At 42.8% G+C, this 23652-nt stretch overlaps 1 pseudogene; it reads right to left on the reverse strand.

Annotated features, from left to right (window-relative positions):
* LOC135540169 (cadherin-4-like) overlaps window positions 1-23652 on the reverse strand; it is a 341293-nt pseudogene that overhangs the window by 224214 nt on the left and 93427 nt on the right.

Raw genomic sequence — 23652 nt, forward strand, 5'->3', positions numbered from 1 at the left:
GTCCATGACAACCATCGCTCGTGGGAGAGAGGGGCTGTGCTCTGCCTTGCAGTGAGTTTGGCTACATCCCTTTTAATGTACTTCAGTCATGAGTAAAGCCATACTACTACAACGACTACAGCAACACACACACACATATGCACGCATGCACGCACTCTCACTCACTCACCCACTCTCACTGACTCACTCACTCAAATACAAACACACAGAGACTATAGCTCACTTCCTTCAGTTTCCATTTGATCAGATTATTGTAGTATTCTTTCACAGAGTGCTGAGACAAACAAGTGTGCTGCCTCTGTCTCCTCAAGTTGTTGAGTGTGATATAAGAGAATATCCATAAATGCAGTGAGACATGGATGGCTGGAGTGAAAAACTTAAATACGTGTTGTGTGAGTGTATAACATATATAAGTATAATAACGTAGTCTGACTGCTGATGATGTGGCAAACCATTTGGGATTTGAGGTGTTCCATCTGGCATTGACCCTATCAGCAAGACTCGCTGATGCATCGCAAATTCACACAGCTTCACTTTCTTATCTTTCATTTTCTATTTAATTTTTGTTGTTCTCCCTTTAAACCCCATTGTTGATCCAGAGAAGCCCGCTCGCTCTTCATTTCTTTTATTTTTTTCCACTTCTCCCAGACATCTGAGCCAACAATCAATGCCATTTCATTCTGGTGAAGGAACAAATGGAATTCCAGCAGAGAGAGCGTAGCGGTGGGCAGTGAACAAAGCCTTTCTGTGATGCTGTTCGCTCCCTGTGCTCCAACAATGAATACTATGCCACTGCTTCTGCTGCTACTACTACTACTACTAATATTAACTATTCTATACTAATAGTGAGAACTAGGCTAGTATAATATTCTTGATGGGTATATTGTACCTGCATGCACTTGGGACATTTAAATCAAGCAAAGAACACAGTACATTATTGTAATCTACTGGATGTAAAACGAGGTGATTAGTGTTAAGCACTTTGCAAACGCAAAAGTCTACACATGAGGGCAACAGCTGGCGGTGACCATAGCAAAGAAACAAACATACATTACCGATGTGCGAAAAGTGAATCACTATAACACCATAAGTATGCATAAAACGTAACTCTGTAAACTGATAGTGTTACCAAGCTAGCAAGAGTGGGAAAGTAGGCTGGTCCTGCTGTGCTGATGTGTGGACAGCTTGGTTGTTTATCAACAAAACATGTGTGTTTGCAACTGTGGGGAAAAACAGATGGGTTGGCTTAGATTATTGACAACATCTAAACTATATTTAGTCTACAAATGTTGATTGAAAACAAATACATTTGCACAATGAGTGCTTGTTGTCTTTCAAATACATCAGTTGTTGCTTAGCTAGCTAGCGAATCTTTGCCATATTAGCATAGACACAACAAGACACGGTATCATTAACAAGATACCACGACCTGAAAGGAGCCACCTATGATTCCCCACAAGGTAGTTTCTTGTCATTGTTGCTAGCTATATGGCCATTCTAGAATCGCAACACCACACGTATTTCTGCCTCATTGATGCACATGCATCATTTTCGTGACATTGTTAGCCAACCCGTCTCTCAACATGCAGGCTACGTTTCCTATAGTGATTAAATCCTATTTTCTGAGTAGGGTCTAACTGCGGCCCCAAGACTTGGGGTCGCAGCGAGTGCGGTGCGCCGTGTAGTGACAATCGACTACACACCGCGCCCATCAAGTAGTGCCATACTAGTCCTAGCTAGCTTGTTATTTCCCTTGCCGTAACGTTAACAGAACTATGGGAAAGCAATCCTTGGCAACACTGTGTTCCGGTGTCCCTTAGCTAGCACCCTCCTTCCTGTTCTTCTGTGTGGTTTTTCGGCAGTTGGCATCCAACATTATTGGTGCATTACCGCGATTTACTATGCTGGTGAGGGCCAGAGTCAGTGCTAACAGTCTCAATGGGCAGTGAGCGTGGTATGTAGTGACATGCATTGGGAGCGGCATGTAGTAACTGCAGTCCGCACATAAGACATTATTTGATTTCCGTTGCCTCGGCTGAGCAGCTTCCATGGGCATGAGCACTGGCGCCGCTCTGCCTGGATTGAATTTTGGCCACCGCCTTCGTTGAAAATGCACGGGCCACTCCACTTGCCACTCTCCGTCTGTGAGCGACTTTATAGCCGTGCTTCTGCATTCTCTAATGACCACTAGTAGCTGCTGTTGCTGTTGCTGATGTTGTCTGTCTCACTCGATGTGATAGAATGGCCAATGCTTCTGCCAGGCTTTCAGAATTTGAAAAAATATGAATGGGTAGCAAGCTACCTCTCAGCTTCACAGCGCAGGGAGAAGTGTTTAATATAAATCTGATAGAATGTGCCAGTGAGGAAGGAAACTAAATGGAAAAGGAGGCTTGAAAGAACATATCAGCCCTTCAAAAATAGCAGCACTGACAGGAAACAGTGCACATGTGTGTATAAGTATAAGACATGTTGAATATAGAAACAGTATAGTACCCAATGTATACTGTATGGTGTTTTGAATGAGTACTGCTATATTACCTGGACAGCCTTACCTACCATACATAAATTGGTCAGTCATATGTAGCATTGTTGGAAAGGTGACAACTGTACACCAGAGAATATTTGTTTGTCTAGTTTTCCAATTCATACATATTGCCATTAACATTAATAGAAATAGATTGTACCCACAATCCATCTTGTGGCTAATCAAAGCCCCATAGCACTGTGCTGTATCCCCCACTCCCTCCCCACTCGCCCACCCCCTGGACTCGCTAGCTATCAGCTGCATGTGTTTGCCTCAGGCATAGCTCTGCCTAGCCGTGACCAGCTGTGGCCTTCCCCCTAGGCAAGGGAGATGGAGGGACAGAGACAGAGAGACAGAGATAGACACACACACACACGACTGACCAAAAGACAAACTCTATTTTCCAACACAAATGTTCTTTGTCCGTATTCCAGGGGAAAGGACTAGATTGGTAAGATTGACATACCCCTTTGGCTGAGGGCGGGCCTTGCCTTCCCGGCATCTCGGGGTGGGTGGAGGCGAGCGCACCCACTGATGGGAGTGGCCATTTGTATTGTCTGTGTATTGTTGTTGTTAAAAAACATATTATAATAATTCCTACCACATTACACATTTAGTAATGATAGAATGACACACAGTAAAACTTGTGTATGACCTAACACAAAGATTAACATAGCCATGCACACAAACACACACATGCATGCACGCACGCACGCACGCACGCACGCACACACACACACACACACACACACACACACACACACACACACACACACACACACACACACACACACACACACACACACACACACACAGCTATGGTGTGTGCTATATTGGTATTGTGGAGATTAGAAGATGTCTGATATAACTGAATAGGCACAGAAAGCCCAGCTTTGAAGACTACTTGTTATTATAATGATGATCATAATAATAACAATAAGAAGACGATAAAGAAAAAGGAGGGTTATTATTATTATTATTATAAATATCATTTTTCACACAATTTGGAACAGTGTAAACAACACTAAATAAAGTAATACCGAAATCTGTTTAACAAAAAAAAGTGTCAAGCTTTTATTACTGTATAGCAAAGATTAAATACAGATGAATTTGTGAAATTGTTGCTCTGACACGTTGTGTTGCGTTAGGCTTGGTGCTCATGGACTCAGTAGACTATTAAACAAACACTCAAAACAGGCAACAGAAGCAGTATCTGTCGTATTTCTGTAGATATATATGGACGATTTATAAAGCCAGACACATTTAACAGTTAGGCTATTATTTAAAGACCTAAGTTGGGGTTTCCTTTCTCCTCACTTTTCATAGACAATTAAGTCAAGTGCTGTTTTTCTGTCTCCTAACCACTGCTGCCTCCACCGCATTGTTCTCAACACCAATATGCTGGTTAGCTTTGCAATTATGCACATAGCAACATGGTCTAGGAAAAGGCACCAATTCAACAGCGCACGGATGTTTCAGAACCGCGGACAGTGTTGCACCATTGTCCTTAACCATATACAATTTCAGTAGCACATACAGTACCTTAGAGTGAGGCACTGTGCCAGCCCTATGGCCTCCACAATGTATTAGGCCACTCAGACAGGTGCGAATCAGTCAGGTGTCTTGTAAACCATTAATCATATTTTTTTTTTTACTACTGCTCAACAAAAGAAATCTCGGTCGACCAACAGCCTATCGACCAAACAAACGGGCAGCCAACTAAATGGGGTCATCCCTAGAGAAATGGCCTTTCTTTTCATTTCCCCAACGGTTTATTAGACGTGTCGGACACAGTGGGAGGTGTGAGGAAAAAAGTAGTATGGTCATAACTAATGAATAGCATAACTTAATAGAGTAATACGGATTGTGCATAGGATGGTAGAAATAATTCTGTCCTCCCTGGGGGAATGGAACACTCTGCAGAACACCACTCTCTCTGTATGCCCAGCCAACATTAACACACATTACACAACCACACGTGTACAAGGTGATAACAAGCTGTTCTGTTCCTTTGCCATTTGATTCCTGGAATGAATTTCTAATATCTTAGAATACGTTTTCTGACTAATGCATATTCAGCCTCTATGGAAAACAACACTGACACTCTTCATGATACAGGTATAGGAGCAGTGCAGAAAAGCAGAGAACCACAGTCATTGTGTACTGAGTTCTCTATACAGTCTCTTTGCACTGGGTTCCATTCTGTACCACTTAAGATAGAGGCTTATTGGCTTCTAATTAATGACTGCTTTTCATTATGCACATGTCTAATATTTGCATAATACTGTATATTACAATGGTGGAGGACTAATCTGTTACTTGATGTAAATTAATTACATTCGGTAAGTTGATTAATTCACCATCCTTTTGCAGGTTGCATTAAACACAATCAACAAGAGAATTGTTTAATTACATTTGCTTTAACAAAATGTACATATTATATTGGCCGAGGAATACATTGCACTTAAGGTCAGAGGGGACTTGAGGCAGATGTTACTGCTACTAAGCATTTTGCATTTCTGAATTGGATATTTCTAGATCATTTCTTCAAATGTCACACATACAGTGAGCTTCAAAAGTATTGGGACAGTGACAAATGTTTTGTTGTTTTGGCTCTGTACTCCAGCACTTTAGATATGGAATGATACAATGATGATGAGGTTAAAGTGCAGACTGTCAGCTTAACTTTGAAGGTATTTACATCCATGTCGGTTGAACTGTTTAGAAATGACAGCCATTTTTGTAGATAGTCCCCCCATTTTAGAGGACTAAAGTATTGGGACAAATCCACTTATATTTGTATTAAAGTAGTCAAAAGTGTAGTATTTGGTCCCATATTCTTAGCATGTAATGATTACATCACGCTTGTGACTCTACACACGTTTTGGACGCTTTGCTGTTTGTTTTGGTTATGTTTCAGATTATTTTGTGCCCAATAGAAATGAATGGTAAATAATGTATTATGTTATTTTGGAGTCACTTTTATTGTAAATAAGAATAGAATATATTTCTAAACACTTCCACATTGTGGATGCTACCATGATTACGCATAACCATATCATGAATAATGAGTGAGAAGTTACAGATGCACACATATCATACCCACAAGACATGCTAACCTCTCACCTTTACAATAACAGTGGAGGTTAGCATTTTTGGGGGATATGATATTTATGCATCTAACTTGCTCACTCATCATTACTCATGATTAATTCAGGGTTATCTGTAATCATGGTAGCCTCCACCTTAATGTAGAGATGTTTAGAAACATATTAAATTCTTATTTACAATAAGAGTGACTCCAAAATGACACAATACATTATTTACCATTAATTTCTATTGGGCACAAAATAATATGAACACAACCAAAACAAACAGCAAATGCATCCAAAAGGTTTGTAGAGTCACAAGCTTGATGTAATCAAGTTCACTGTCCAAATACTTTTGGAGCTCTCTGTATTTATGGTATGACTCCATCAAATGTGTGTAAGCCCCCTTGTATCTACACTTCAGTGTCAGACATGAAAACACAGAAACACACAGCATTGTTTGCTGCCTGAAGGCTGGATTTACAGAGCTCTTTCTCTCTCTGTTTGTCTCTCTCTCAAGCACACACACACACACACACACACACACACACACACACACACACACACACACACACACACACACACACACACAGGGTCCATACTATCTAGCTAATTTTACCCCTACATCGGACACCTCCTAACTTCAGACACTCTCTTGGGGTTGGAGGATTAAATCACCTCGAGCTCAACATTTAAATGGTCTGGAAAATAACGGTACGTTTTGCGACTAAAGACACCCTTCTAGCTACAGTAGCTGACCACCGATTTTCATTGCAGTTTATGTACGTTAAGTTAGGTTTTAAATGTTTTCAAACAAGTAATATATACACATTTAGTGGGACACGCTGTATATTGTAAAATTCGATGGCGCGACAGACGACACATAATTTAATATCCAACTTTTGACCTAAATTATTCATACTCATTTATATGTTAGTATTAAACTGTTATCTACTTCTCAAAACATAAGATTAATTTGTAAAACAAATAATGAGACTTTATTTGGTTACAGCACTGAAGAAGATGTTGGTGTAGAACCAGTTTTAAGAGTCTACAGGAGGGCACACCGGTCTACGCAATGAAAAGTTGACAGGGAAGTCGTTTTTTTTTTAATGGAAGGCTACCCAACTAGTCAACTATCTAGAAAACACTTCGGATACGAGTTTGGTGTCTCTTTTTTGATCAAAATCAAATGGATATATCTTGTAATTGAACAAAATAGTAAGGTGGCCAATAACTGGGGACCGTATGCCAATAATACGGGATATTTGTTTTGTTGCTAAACCGCTTATCAAAAAGCTGATAGTAGAAGTATTTCCACTGAAATGTCAAACATTCTAATTGCTAACCCTTTAGCTAACATTTTTACGACACCAATAATCACAATACATTGATGGCTTGATCACAAGTTCACACTGTTGAAGGTAATATATTTCTTAAACGCTGTTGAATATGCCGATAATACAGGGTGCTACGCTAAATTAGTACTTGAATGGCACCTTAAATGACCCTAACCATCCCTCCCTTCTTAATCCAAACATTCTCTATATAACTCAATTACTATTTTATGCTCAGTATTGAGCCAAAAGAAGCCCACCCAGCCACATCCCCAGCTTTCCACGGCTCTGTAAAACAGTGGCGCGCGCTGACATTAAGGGAGATGGATTTTCTCTCAATCCGCTTAAGACATCAGACGCTGAGGGACTTTATTTCATTTTTTAAAGAAGCATTTTAATACAGCTCCTTTCATGTGTGAGTGCCTTCCAACTGTTAAAGATCATGAGTGAAGAGACCAGTTAGGCTCAGACGTCATTGTAGGGCGACAATGACTCCAGTCACCAGGACTAAATTGTTCTCTGCTATGCTCCGCTCTCTGAGTCTACATCACAGCAGATCACCACCCAAGGGTACATACAGTACAGTCCCTGTCATGGTGCTAGCTGGTAGACTAGAATAACAGTATTTGAGTAGTGTGGGTAATGTTGGTAAAGTGCTTCAAACAGCACAGTATGCAAGTTCATGAGAAATTACCCTCCATTCCAGAACTTTATCTATGGACACACATTACTTTTCTGTTCCAGAACTACAATTTTATATTAAACTAATTCCATCACTCTGAGACTTCAGAATCCAAGAGTGTCACTCAATTCAATTCAAGGGGCGTTATTGGCATGGGAAACATATGTTTACATTGCCAAAGCACGTGAAATGGATAAACAAAAGTGAAATAAACAATAAAAAGTTAACAGTAAATATTACACTCACACTCTTCAACTGTGTTTAAAGGGAAAAGAGAGAGACAGAGGGAGAGAGAGAACAACACTAAATACTACCAATTATATGTTTATTTATCCCCCACTATTCATACTACAACTATACACATTGCTAAAACTGTATGTACATAGCTGATAACACGTGAAGTGTGTATCTTTTTAAAACCTTTTTGAGTGCAATTTATACTGTTAATTTCTAATCGTTTTTTGTTGATGTTGTGTTGATATTAAATCTGTTTCTTCTCACTTTTGTTTGTGTATTTCACTTGCTTTGGCAATGTAAACATATGTTTCCCATGCCAATAAAGCACCTTTGAATTGAATTGAGAGAGGCTCTGAGACATCAGAGTCCAAGAATGTCACTCTCCAACTGTGTTTAAAGGGAAGAGAGAGAGAGAGAGAGAGAGAGAGAGAGAGAGAGAGAGAGAGAGAGAGAGAGAGAGAGAGGGAGAGGGAGAGAGCGAGAGGAGGAGTTGAAGGCAAGTGGCGGAGCAGGCAGATGGAAGTGAATGTTCTGTGCGTTATCAATGTGAGTGGTGGACTTCCTCTACTGCCCTGATAACAGGGTCTCTACCTGCTCTGGCAGAATGGGGATTTAATTTGTGTCAACACAACTCGTAGGGAAAAGTCATGTAACGTATTCACAGGTCAAAGGTTGTGCATCCTCTGTGTTATCTTAAATGTCTTTCCTGCTACAGTATAGGCTACACCTCTGTAGTGCACCACCTCAGATGCATAAATCTGCATGAAGTGGGAGCTACAGAGTGTGGTCAGGGTCACATCTAGAGAAAACTAAAACATGGAGGTTTGGGAGAGAAGGATAAAGATCAAGATAATTACCTGTCATGAGGAGCGTGAACAGCAGGAAAACAATCATAAGAAAGTGAAATATAGACCCATCAATAGGAAGTAGATAAATAATACTACATGAAATGAGCATATTTTCGCATGGGCTCTAAGGCTCATGGTTTGTGTGGTTTCTCCCCTGGCTGATTTAATTGACAGAGAGAGGATATCCCCTGAGCAGAGAATCAAAGGTTGTTTCATTGAAGGGCAGGTCTATTTCCTAAATATGAGTGACACGGGGTGGGATTTCTAAGAGAGTGATATATGACCAAGACCTTTCATAACTCCCCTAGTGTAAGGGTCTGTGTGTAGCTGGTGCAGAGGAGTCAGGCGCAGGACAGCAGAGATGAGAAAATAAAAGTAACTTTACTCAAAGTCATCAAAATACAAGAGAATTACCAAGCCCACAATATGGTCCACAATACAACAAACAATTACTCACAAACATACATGGGGAAACAGAGGGTTAAATAATGAACAGGTAATTGGGGAATTGAAACCAGGTGTGTAAGACAAAGACAAAACAAATGGAAAATGAAAAGTGAATCGGCGATGGCTAGAAGGCCGGTGACGTCGACCGCCGAACGTCGCCCGAACAAGGAGAGGGACCGACTTCGGCGGAATTCGTGACACCTAGCCTTCAATCAGTCTAAGTGATGTGCAAGTAATCTGTGTGGTTTACCCATAGCATAGTGGACCATACTCAATATTGCCCAGCCAAAGAAGACCCAACAAACAGAACAGATATGGCATAGGAAAAATGTTGAATACATCTCACAACATTTACTCTCTTGATAGAATGAAAGTACAGAATGGAAAACGGTATAGGACATCACATAATGTAAGAGAACAGATAATCAGTCAAATAGATTGGAAATCCTGTAAATGAGAGATGCCAATACCCCATGTGACTGCTGTACGATGAGACAGGAAGTGTGCAGTGTTAGCGTGTGATTGGCTGCAGAGGGGGGTCTGCTGGAGCCAGGCAGCATTGCAGTTGGTCTCATGTCATAAATCATTGTACCTGCTCCTCCAGATTGGTTTAAATCGGGCCTTTCTTTTGGGGGCTGCCTGCATCCCAGGGCTTATTAAAGACCCACACTGAGAGGCTGCAGGAGAGGAGACACGGGTCTGCTATTCATCAGGCAGGCTTAGCACAGACACCATACAGAAATCTTTTCACATTCATACTGGCCATCAACTTATCTTTATAATCTATATAATGTCAAATAACAGTGGACATTTATGACACTTACTGTACCGCTTCTATTGGAAGGATATGGGAAAGATGATTATAATAAGACAAAATCTATGCTTTTTTGGATACATCATATGCTTTTTTTAAAACAACTGTTTGCTTCTACACTAGGGGTGGGCAATCATTTTGGCTCGATGTCAGGATTTTAAAATTCAGAAGAGGGCCGCACAGATCTTTTGGGGGACCAATTTATTAATCGAAAACTATTTGCGGGCCAGAAAAAGGGCAGTTCTTTGAAAACATATAGGTCTATTATAGACTAAAAACAAATATAAAATGCAATATGCAACAATTTAAAGGATTTGACTGAGTTACAGTTCATATAAGGAAATCAATCAATAGAAATACATGAATTAGGCCCTAATCTATGGATTTCACATAACTAGGCAGGGGTGCAGCCATGGGTGGGCCAGGGAGAGCCTACCCACTTAGGAGCCAGGCCCACCCATTGGGAGTTTTTCCCCACAAAAGGGGTTTATTAAAGACAGAAATACTCCTCAGCTTCTTGATATGCCACACCTTTCAGGTGGATGGATTATCTTGGCAAAGGAGAAATGCTCACTAACAGGGACATAAACACATTTGTGCACAACATTTGAACGAAATAAGCTTTTGTGCGTATGGAGAATTTCTGGGATCTTTTATTCTACTTAATGAAACATGGAACCAACACTTGACATGATGAGTTGATATTTTTGTTTTGTGTATGTGAGATACTTTCTATCTCGTTGTAGACGTTCAAGAGTGGCCTTAGAGGTTGTTGTTTTTCTACCCAAAATAATAATTTCCCAAAGAAAACTACTCAAACCTCCCCCGGGTCAGATTGAATGGGCTGATGTTGTCCACCCCTATTCTACACGGAGGGTAAAGAGAGACCTATAGTAACTCTAGTAAAACATTGAGAGACAAAAAAGGAGACAGGAGAGTAACAACATACCAAAAAGAAAACATGCAGAAACTAAATGCACATCTTTTGGGGCAGAAGGGCAGATTAGTGGTTAGAGCGTTGGACTAGTAACTGGAAGGTTGCAAGTTCAAATCCCTGAGCTGACAAGGTACAAATCTGTCATTCTGCCCCTGAACAGTCAGTTAACCCACTGTTCCTAGGCCGTCATTGAAAATAAGAATAAGAATTTGTTCTTAACTGACTTGCCTAGTTAAAAAAAGGTTAAAAAAAAAATATATATATATATACCAATATATGCCTCCTAGCCATCTTGATAATAGAACCTGCTGTATTGTTAAGAGCCAGGTAGCTCTGTGCACTCTACCTTCCATGGAAAACATGCTAAAACTCACTGCACACATGCATTTTCTTTGAAGAAGCACTGTACACAAACCAAGAACGAAAATGGTGGTAAGCAATTACTGAGGAAATAAACATTGTTTGTGTAACTGGGAGGAACTAAGTTCAGTATTGAAGAAAACACATGTAATTTCTGTGTTGTGAAAGGCAGGATGATTTCAACGGCCTGAATCCACTTTGGGAGTAACAATAGTTGAGGAATCTAAATTCAAAACTGAGTCTTCTCACATAAGGACTCTTTTATCAGATCAATACAGTGGATGTTTTGAAAAGCCATTCACAATGGCTACGTCAAGGCAGACAGCCCCTGAGGCCTTCTGAAGAAAAGCCCCCTCCACTCTCCTCTCTGTTGCTGCTAAGTTCAGCCATGTACCATTTCTCCATACAGACTGCTCCTCAGTGCTTAGAGGGGAAAGAGAGGAAAGAGAGGAAAGAGAGGAATCAATTGGAATCAGAACAAAGCTCATTCAAAAGGCTGGAAACTAACTAAAAACATCTCTAACTAAAAATAGGGCTAATTTCAGCCCATCTTTCTCCATCCTTAAATGTATTGTAATTCCCCTCAGACTGCGGTGAGATAATGACCGACACGAAAAGCCATGAAGCTAGATGGTGTTGAATAGATACAAGAACAGCTCTTTCCTTTTTTATCGGTGGTGAAATCCAATGGTCTTAAATATCTGATAGCGGATCATGTTGTGCGTCTTATCGGCTGAGGAGGTGACTTGAGTATTATATAAACAGTGGCAGCTTTATATCACTGACAGACAGGCAGGCAGACAGCAGCCTCAGCAGAATTCTGTCCTGTCAGCAGCAGCTATAGCAGTAGCTATAGCACAGGCCTGTACAGCACACTGCTGCAGTACCTCTGCCTGAGCACAAAGAAGGCCAGTTATACAAAGTTCTCTGAAGAGAGAGAGAGAGAGAGAGAGAGAGAGAGAGAGAGAGAGAGAATTAGGTAAAGGTACCGTCTCAAACCACTGACACTGTTCTATTGAGATCCAGTCCACTTTTACCTGACATCTATACAACTCTTGAGAGCTGGACTACTGCTCTGACAGGCTTATCATTGGTCATTGAAACCGAATTTGGTCCCTTTAAGCTCCTTTCCCCTGCTTTTGATCAGCTCCTTTTGTTGGTAGTGTTAAAATTTTGTGATGACCGGTTGGGGACCGTTGGTCTTGACACTCCGAGCTCCAAGTATGTGTACACGATGGAAAGGCACATTGTTTACAGTCTCTATAGGAAGTTTCAAGCCGGATTGCATGAATTCTCTGATCGCGCCCTCTGGATTATTGGATGCGTCCCCCCCAAAAAATGATTTTCACGCATGCTACAACTTTGTATGTCTAGTAGCGACTCCTTCATCACCCTGTTTTCTCTGCGTAGACAATCCATGTTGGAATCGTGGATTTTTACCTTGGCTGTGAGTGTCTTGTTTTCTCTTTGGAGCGTGAGAATTTCACACTGGCTGAACTCTAAACTCCCCCTCAACCCTGCTACCTCCTCACACAACTTTTCCAGTGTTGCATGGATTCCAGCCAGAGCACAAGCCTCTACCTCAATGGTAAGTAAATCATCAGTGTCTGTAGATTAATCTGTTTTTTGTTTTTTGGTCGGGTTAAAGTTATTTTCTGAGGTGGTCGGAGATCTTTCCATGATGGAGTATGTTGTTCCTCCATAGCGTAAAGCTGTTGGTACTCGTCGATTTCCCTCAGTATCTCCTTAGTACCATCCAGGTAGGCTCTTTCCTGTAACCAGTTGTTTAACGAAAAGATAACAATGAGTCTTTCCCACGATGCCGACAGGTGTCTGTAGTACAGCCAGCTGGCACTTGCGGAATCCACGCAAAAAAAGAAACACAAACTTGCATTCCCAGCCATAAAGGTTAAACGCATCGTGGAATCCTGAGCAACAAAAACTTTAGTTTGGATTAAAATCGATTTAATGAAAATGTTTTAATATAAACAACAAACCGAGTGTGGACAGTAATGTTCTGTGGCACATTGTGTTAGCTAATCCAAGTTTATAATTTTAATAGTCTAAGTGATCATTCGAAAACCCTTTTGCAATTATGTTAGTACAGCTGAAAACTGTTGTGCTAACTAAAGAAGCAATACAACTGGCCTTTAGACTAGTTGAGTATCTGGAGTATCAGAATTTCTGGGTTTGATTACATGCTCAAAATGGGCAGAAACAAAGAACTTTCTTCTGAAACTCGTCAGTCTATTCTTGTCATGAGAAATGAAGGCTATTCCATGCGAGAAATTGCCAAGAAACTGAAGATCTCGTACAATGCTGTGTACTAGTCCCTTCACAGAACAAACTCTCTAACTAGAATAGAAAGAGTGGGAGGCCCCGGTGCACAACTGAGCAAGAGGACAAGTACATTAGAGTGTCTAGTTTGAGAAACAGACGCCTCACAAGTCCTCAACTGGCAGCTTCATTAAATAGTACCCGCAAAACACCAGTCTCAATGTCAACAGTGAAGAGGCGACTCCTGGATGCTGGCCTTCTAGGCAGAGTTCCTCTGTCCAGTGTATGTGTTCTTTTGCCCATTTAATCTTTTATTTTTATTGGCCAATCTGAGATATGGCTTTTTCTTTGCAACTCTGCCTAGAAGGCTAGCATCCTGGAGTCGCCTCTTCACTGTTGAAGGGAAGGGAAGCCCTGTGGGAAGGGCATGCTGTGTAGTCAGAGATAATGTGTTCAAAAGGTACCACAAAGGTCAAAGACAGACATGCATGCACATACTGTACATATATGGCCAAGTGCACAGTGGCATAAACAGACACACACACACACACACAATCACACACACACACACACACACACACACACACACACACACACACACACACACACACACACACACACACAAAAACAGGGACATGCATAGCCAGTTATCATCATCTGCACATCTACCACTCCAGCGTTAATGCTAAATTGCAATTATTTCACCACTATGGCCTATTTATTGCCTTACCTCCCTAATCTAACTACATTTGCACACACTGTATATATATATTATTCTATTGTGTATTGTATTGCATTGACTGTACGTTTGTTTATCAGGTAGTGGGCAGGTGGTAGCCCAGCGATTAGAGAGCGGGCCAGCAACTCGAGGGTTGCCAGTTTGAATCCCGGGTCCCATGGTGAAAAGTCTGTCAGAAAGTGAGCTGGCAATCGGAGCGTTGCTGGTATCAAATCCTAGATACCATTGCCTGCCATTTTGCCCTTGAGCAAGGCCCCCCCCACCACGTTTAATTTCAACATTTTGTGCAATTGACCAATAAAGTGATCTTAATCTAGGAGGAATAAGTAAACAAAACATATTGCATTTTTCAATAAAAGCTTTATATGCAGCTTTGCACTGATTTAATGTAACATGCCAATCTGTGTTTTCAATTAAAGTGTGTGGGCATGATACAGGCAGTGTGCCTCCTCCACCTGACAGCATTTTAATTATGGCTGTTCTGTATTGGAGCTATCGCTCTCATGTAATGGCAGTCCTGTCAAAGTCTCAGCTCTGATGATACAGCACACCCTCAGCACAGACAATGATATGTGTCTGAATACACATAGACTGAAACCACTAGGGATTCAGAGACAATGCTGTTAATTGTTGTAATTACACATTTATAAATGAGTTGAGATGAACTTCCCTCGAAATTATGTAAAGTTATGTATTCATCCTTAATATGAAGGTGATCTTCATGGTATGGAATCCCAGGGTTTTTTCTTCACTGGACCTGTCTATGAATTCCATGTACTGTATCTATTTATTTCTATAATTTGAAGTGCTATGAAACATACTGTGAGTTAGAAAGGATCACACCATGCTGTCTGTTCTGACTGAAGTGTTTCCGAAAAGGACGACACATCTGTCAACCAACTCCTCTGGGTAAATACCACTTTGGTTTATTTCCTCTCCCAATGCCAGCCCTATTAGACAGACTGTTCAGTATTTGGCTACATTTCCTCATTTGGCTGAATGTCTCCTCTGCTCCCAGACTGCAGCTAGCTCCAACTCCACAGAGCCCCAGCAGCAGTGGTGTAGTGTGTGGGGGGGGGGGGGGTCTGCATCTGATTCTACTCACACGGTCTATCAGAGTGGGGTTAGCTACAGCTAGTGCAGCAGCAGGCTAACAGCAGGAGTCCTGCTGGTTAAGATGGATGAATCCACACACACACACACACACACACACACACACACACACACACACACACACACACACACACACACACACACACACACACACACACACACACACACACACACACACACACACACACACACACACACACACACTATAAGATTACAACAAGACCCTGGCAAGTTCTGCTCCAGCGCTTCACTTTCCTTTGGCTGCTTCCAAATAGATATTCTAATGGTATACTATACTCTATACTACATAGAGAAAAATGTAGCAAGGGGATAAAATATACATGACAAATCTGTGAGAGCCGGGGCCTGCTTGTCCCGGTGGAATCAGGAGCACTTTATAGCGTTGAGCAGAAGTGGTGATTCTCCCAGCCGGGCAATTTGAGAACAATCAGAGTGAATTGTCTGGGTGCTCCCTCCAGTGAGGCAGGGATGACTGTGCCATTGTTCATGTCAGCAGCACTAACATACTAACATGGTGCTCTCCTGAGAGGAGCGATAGCCAGTATAATTCTAACAGAGTCCATTGGGTCTCAAGACACAGGGCTTAGAGCACACCTCCTATAGTGGCAGTCACATATCCCAATAAACCAGCACTGTTTAAACTTTTTAATGCCACCAGCACAGAGACCCTGCTGAGAACAGTTCTGTACTAACCAGGCCAACTGCCTCATCACCAATCACAAAGCTTAAAATGCAGTGTGAGGTAAAGGCCATGGGAAATATCACTGGCTTCAGGAAGCTCCTCTCCCCTCCTTATCACCCAGCCTCTCCCTAGCCCCTAGCCCTCCACCAGCCTGGGTACTGGGCAGACCATTTGAGTCTGTCAAGCTGTGTTTAACTTGAACAGGTATCCGTATGCACAGCAGGGGCACCTCATTTCATCCATGAATGGATGGGCAGATGGGGAGAGTCCCAAGGCAGAAAAGGGGAGAGGAGATGGGGATGGGTTTGAGGTGTCAGGGGGTGTGCTTTCCCCCTCCCGGCCTCCACTCTTCCCTGGGTTAATTCCAGCCAGGGAGAGGGGAGCCTGCAGGTCAGGAGGAGAGGTTGGAGATTGGCCTTTGATTTTAATTTAGACAGGGAAGACTGAGTTAAACGAACATGTAAAGCCTTAGGCAGGTGGTGAGAAATTTACGAGCACATGCATACATTTGGATCTCTCTGGACTGACACTCTCTCTCTCTCTCTCTCTCTCTCACTATTGATCTCTCTGTGTAAAACGAGGATAGAAAGAGAGACAGGTAAAATAAATGTATTCATCAAAATCTAACATTTACATCTGTAATTACACGGTATAAACCTTTCCTATTGTTGGATCACAACACTACCTTCACATAAATTATCACTTGTATGTACCCTGAGACAATGCTATTGCACCTTGAGACAATGGTCTGATGGGCCAATTAAAATCCCTAAAACTTCATTGTTCAACATGTAGAATCACATATTCATACAATTAAATGTGTTAATGTCACTTCATTGGATTAGTTGATAAAAGGGTGAATCTTCATCATAAAGAGAAAATAGATGATTAGTCCACCAGCGGGGTCGGAAACATCCAGATGACGAGACATCCGCTTTTGGGTGTTAACAAGGTGTCACTCCTTAACTCTTCCTCCACATTTAATGAATTGGTTGAACAGTGCAGAAGAGAACCTACCCCGACAGTTTTGTTTCCATCTCATGTCGAAAAAGAAAGAAACGCTGTCTCTTTCCATAGAAAGTGTGCATTCAATTAGTGACACCTGTAAATGTACAGTAGGTCTACTATTGTTCTATTTTGGATTATGACTGTTTAACCAAAATGCACCACTGATTAATGCATATGTCACATACAACCCATTGAACGTACATCAAACTACACCAAAGATTGAGATAAATGTGTCAATCACCATGGCTCCACGTGACATTTCTTCCCTGTCAGACTGTAATTGGTGATTTCCCCTCTGCTACAGTAAAGCATGTCCATTCTATCCGTCTGGAGCAGACATCAAAATGACAGCCACTTAAACTGTAACCTATTTTCCCGTCCGTCCGCCGGCGAGGCTAAAGGCAGGTCAGAGCAGGTGATAAGTCTTTGTGCTCGGTCTCATTCTCTTTTCATTTTTCTGCCTGTGTGCACTTCATATTTACTGACCTTCTAAGTCTGTCCCTTTAGGCCTAAAACTCAACTTTAGAGAAGCAGGATGGTTAGAGTCTAACTCAGGCAGGCCATGCCATGATCATGGGTGATCTTCGGTCACCAATCAACTCTTCTCCATTGGAGAATCGAAGAGGCAGCCCTAGATGTTGGTCAAAGATGAGAGAATGCTTGCCATGGTTGTCAAATGTACACATTATTATTCTTCCCTGTTAGTCATTTACCAAATCAAATCAAATGTATTTATAAAGCCCTTCTTACATCAGCTGACGTCACAAAGTGCTGTACAGAAACCCTGCCTAAAACCCCAAAAAGCAAGCAATGCAGGTGTAGAAGCACGGTGGCTAGGAAATACTCCCTAGAAAGGCCAGAACCTAGGAAGAAACCTAGAAAGGAACCAGGCTATGAGGAGTGGCCAGTCCTCTTCTGGCTGTGCCGGGTGGAGATTATAACCGTGGCCATTTTCAATGTAGAGCATAATTTGGTCTTTTTGATAAACTGCGTTGTCGGAAGAGAGTTTTTACCGCACAGTGGTTAATTGGTTCAACTTCTTATGGTTCAATAGGAAGGAAGGATGAAAAGAGTGCCCCAATGTAACCATCCTTTACTCCTCTCTGACAGAGATATCCACATACGTCAAAATTATTTCAGTACTTATTCTATATAGAGACACATGGGCAGTTGTTCCGCTTGGAGACATGCTAGCTGCTAAGCTCTAGTCTCTCTCAGGCCGCTAGGGAAGAAATTGGTCCGTTAGCAGCTCTTCACTTTCCATCTCTCTCCCTTTGAAGGGAAGATTTGACTGTTAATGACACTGACATGCAGGGACAGGAACAGCCATTAAATACATGGTTGTGATAGGCCCAGGAGAGAGAGAGAGAGAGGCATGATGGGAAGCTGAACAAATAGATGAAGTGAGAGCCATCCAGGTCAGATATCTCAAAGCTGCTCCTACGCGTTGAAACCATGCAGACGTGATCTGCATCTCAAATAGAGGAATAAGAATAGAGACTTTCTCTGGCATTACATGGCACTTCAAAGAAAAAGGAAAATAATAGGTGCCGATAAATAGATTGGGTAAGGCATGAAGTTTCAATGGTGCAATTTTAAACTATAGATAGAGTAGCACGCCTTTTCAAAGCTGAATTTCTGCAGCTGATTGAGTTTGAATTGTAGTTGCTCCATTGGATTATTAGACATGACAGGCTTTTTTTATAAGATGTAATTAACGCTGTGATTTTAATGGGAACATGACAGATATTAAATTGGTTTCAGATATTCGTCCTGCACCTGCTGGGGATGCCTGTCAAAATATTTTTTTTGTTCCTAATTAAACGCAATGACAAATGAATCACAAAGCATCATCATCAAATCCTATTTCCACTGAATTCCGTTGCCAATTGAAAAATAAAAGGAGCAGAGAACAATACAGTATAACATTCTGTCTCCAAGCCATAGATGGGTGGTAGTATCTTTATTACATGACTCAACAGGTCAATATAAATCACATGATTATGTGAAAACCAGTCAGTGATGTAACCTGAAAGAAACACTTCTTCCAAAACAGCTGAAAGCCTACCTGTTCTCAATATTAAACACACCCACTCTCTTAATGATGCCTCTGGATACCTACTGTAACTTTTGCATTCATGTTAAATTTGAACAGATTGTCCCAAGCCCAAAAATATGTTTAAAGTACCAGTGGCTTTAACAAACCTCTCCTGGAAAAACTGGATCTGTTTTTCTAGCATGGCGAGCGTACAACAATCCGCCAGCAGACTCTAATGACTGCATTTCGAGATGTCTACGGTATAGTCAACAATACAATGTCCCAGCAGAAAGATCACTTTTGGGGACACATAATAACTACACATAATAACTATATTATAGTTCCTTAGTTCCACTCACTATTTGGCTGAATCCCTCCATTTCTATACTCTAGCATAAGCAGCAAAGGTGTTCGGAGTGGTTTAAAGTCATGGACACCATCAGCATCTCCCTCCCTCCACTCTATTTCTTTATTCTTTCCTACTCTTTCTTTCTCCAGCTCGCTCTCTCCTTTGTAATTCCAAGGATGCAGCTCTGATATTTTAGGGCATTGTCCCACGGCTTAGACAGTCTCCTCTCCCTCCCTGCTATAAATATAGACTGACAGAGTGTAAAATGGCCAGTAAAAGCCAACAATTAGCAAACCCATCTCCCTTAGGGCCCAGGAGGACTGAAGAGGTACTCAAGCCTATCCACCGGATGGATATCTGCAGTACTGCAGCTTGTGTGTGCAATGTGCATGCTTTACAGACATACAGTGCTGAGAAAATTTGCCCCCTTTCAAATTTTCTCTACTTTTTCATATTTTGATACTGAATGCTATCAGATTTTCAACAAAAACCTATTATTAGATAAAAGTAACCTGAGCGAACAAATAACACAACAATTACATACTTTTCCAAATTTTCCAAATTTTTTCATAAACAAAGTTATACAACATCCAATACCCCTGTGTAAAAAACAGTAATTACACTCAATAACTGGTTGTGCCACCTTTAGCTGCAATGACTCCAATCAAATGCTTCCTGTAGTTTTTTTTTCAGTCGCTCACATTTTTTGCCCACTTTTCCATGCACAACTGCTTTCGCTCAGCAACATTTGTGGGTTTTCAAGCATGAACTGCTCGTTTTAAATTCTGCCTCAACATCTCAATTGCGATTAGGTCTGGACTTTGACTAGGCCATTCCAAAACTTCAAATTTGTGGTAGACTTGATTGTGTATTTTGGACCATTGTCTTGCTGCATGACCCAGTTGCGCTAAAGCTTCAGCTAACAGACGGATGGCCTGATATTCTCCTGTATAATTCTCTGATACAGAGCAGAGTTCATGTTCCTTCTATTAAAGCAAGTCGTCCAGGTCCTGAGGCAACAAAGCATCCTCAAACTATCTCACGAACACCACTATGCTTGACTGTTGGTATGAGGTTCTTATTGTGGAATGCAGTGTTCGGTTTTCGCCAGGCATAATGGGACTGAAGACGTCCAAAAAGTCATACTTATGAATCATCTGTCCATAGAACATTCTTACAAGAATATTGATGGTCATCTAGGTGCTTCCAGGAGCTTTTTGACAAACTTGAGTCAACTTTTTGGATGACATGAGTCCCATTATGCCTGACAAAAACCAAACACTGCTTTCCACAGTAAGAACTTCATACCAACGGTGTGATGGTTTCGAAATGCTTTGCTGCCTTCATGATCTGGACTACTTGCCTTAGAGAATTCTACAGGAGAATGTCAGGTCATCCGTCTGTAAGCTGAAGCTGAAGCGCACCTGGGTCATGTTGATAGACAATGACCCAAAACACACAATCAAGTCTACATGAAAATGGCTAAAAAGCAACACATTTGAAATTTTGGAATTGCCTAGTCAAAATCACAATTGAAGTGTTGTGACAGGACTTGAAACGAGCAGTTCATGCTTGAAAACCCACAAATTTCACTGAGTTAAAGCAGTTCTGCAAGCAAGAGTGGGCCAAAATTCCTCCACAGGGATGTGAGAGACTGATCAACAAGGTGAAAGTGCAGGGCATTTGTATCAATATGAAAACAAAAGTTCAAAGGAGGATATTGTAACGGCTTTCTTCCGTTGAAGGAGAGGAGGACCAAAATGCAGCGTAGTTCATGTTCAACATGTTTAATAAAAGAGGATAATGTGAACACTACACAAATACAAAATAACAAACGTGGCAAAACACAAAACAGTCCTATCTGGTGCAGAGAACACAAAGACAGGAAACAACCACCCACAAACCCCAACACAAAACAAGCTACCTAAATATGGTTCCCAATCAGAGACAATGACTAACACCTGCCTCTGATTGAGAACCATATCAGGCCATACATAGAAACGGACAAACGAGACACACAACATAGAATGCCCAGCCAGCTCACGTCCTGACCAACACTAAAACAAGAAAAACACAAAAGAACTATGGTCAGAACGTGACAGTACCACCCCCCCCCCCCCTCAAGGTGCGGACTCCGACCGCATAACCTAAACCTATAGGGGAGGCTCTGGTTGGGCATCTGTCCGCGGTGGCGGCTCTGGCGCTGGACGTGGACCCCGCTCCACCATTGTCTTTGTCCACCTCCTTAGCGTCCTTTGAGTGGCGACCCTCGCCGCCGACCTTGGCCTAGGAACCCTAACAAAGGGCCCCACTGGACTGAGGAGCGCCTCTGGACTGTGGGGTGTCTCATGACTGAGGAAACTCCTCCGGACTGAGGGACAGCTCCGGACTGAAAGGCAGCTCATGACTGAGAGGTAGCTCATGACTGAGAGGTAGCTCATGACTGAGAGGTAGCTCAGGACCGAGGGGTAGCCCATGACCGAGGGGTAGCTCATGACCGAGGGTTAGCTCAGGACCGAGGGGTAGCTCAGGACTGAGGGGTAGCTCAGGACCGAGGGATAGCTCAGGACCGAGGGGTAGCTCAGGACCGAGGGGTAGCTCAGGACCGAGGGGTAGCTCAGGACCGAGAGGTAGCTCAGGACCGATAGGTAGCTCAGGACTGAGAGGTAGCTCAGGCTGGTTGACGGCTCTGGCAGCTTCTGGCTGACTAACGGCTCTGGCAGCTCCTGGCTGAATGGCGGCTCTGGCAGCTCCTGGCTGAATGGCGGCTCTGGCAGCTCCTGGCTGACTGGTGGCTCTGGCAGATCCTGGCTGCCTGGCGGCTGCCTGCAGACTGGCAGCTCTGGCGGCTCCCTGCAGACTGGCGGCTCTGGCGGCTCCTTGCAGACTGGCGGCTCTGGACAGGTGGGAGACTCTAGCAGCTCTGGACAGCCGGGAGACTCTAGCAGCTCTGAACAGGCGGGAGACTCTAGCAGCTCTGGACAGACGCGAGACTCTAGCAGCTCTGGACAGGCGGGAGACTCTAGCAGCTCTGGACAGGCGGGAGACTCTAGCAACTCTGGACAGGCGAGGTGCACTTTAGGCCTGGTGCGTGGTGCCGGCACTGGTGGTACTGGGCCGAGGACACGCACCTCAGGACAAATGCGGGGAGGAGAAACATGGAGTACTGGGCTCTGGACACGCACAGGAAGCCTGGTGCGTGTAGGTGGCACTGGATAGACCGGACCGGCAGGTGCACTGGAGCTCTTGAGCACCGAGCCTGCTCAACCTTACCTGGCTCGATGCCCACTCTAGCCCGGCCGATATGAGGAGCTGGTATGTACCGCACCGGGCTATACACCCGCACTGGAGACGCCATGCACTCCACAGCATAACACGGTGCCTGCCCGGTCCCTCTCGCTCTCCGGTAAGCACAGGAAGTTGGCGCAGGTCTTCTACCTGACTTCGCCATACTCCCTGTGTGCCCTCCTCCAAGACATTTTTGGGGCTGACTCTCGGGCTTCCTACATCGCCGCCGTGCTTGTTTCTCCAACTCCATTCTCCTGTAACCCTCCTCACACTGCTCCAGCGAATCCCAGGCGGGCTCCGGCACTCTCCCTGGGTCGACCGCCCACATGTCTATCTCCTCCCAAGTTGTCTAGTCCAGATTCTGCTCCCATGTCCAGAAATCGCTGCCTCTCCTGCTCCTGCCCGTTACCACGCTGCTTGGTCCTGGTGTGGTGGGTGGTTCTGTAACGGCTTTCTTCCGTCGAAGGAGTGGAGGACCAAAATGCAGCGTAGTTCGTGTTCAACATGTTTAATAAAAGAGGATAATGTGAACACTACACAAATACAAAATAACAAATGTGGCAAAACCCGAAACAGTCCTATCTGGTGCAGAGAACACAAAGACAGGAAACAACCACCCACAAACCCTAACACAGAACAAGCTACCTGAATATGGTTCCCAATCAGAGACAATGACTAACACCTGCCTCTGATTGAGAACCATATCAGGCCATACATAGAAACGGACAAACTAGACACACAACATAGAATGCCCACCCAGCTCACGTCCTGACCAACACTAAAACAAGGAAAACACAAAATAATTATGGTCAGAACGTGACAGATATAGAAAATGTCCTTTTGTAAATTAACCATAGAAAAT

This window comes from Oncorhynchus masou, chromosome 5 (assembly GCF_036934945.1).
Source record: "Oncorhynchus masou masou isolate Uvic2021 chromosome 5, UVic_Omas_1.1, whole genome shotgun sequence".
In the NCBI taxonomy this organism is placed as follows: Eukaryota; Metazoa; Chordata; class Actinopteri; order Salmoniformes; family Salmonidae; genus Oncorhynchus; species Oncorhynchus masou.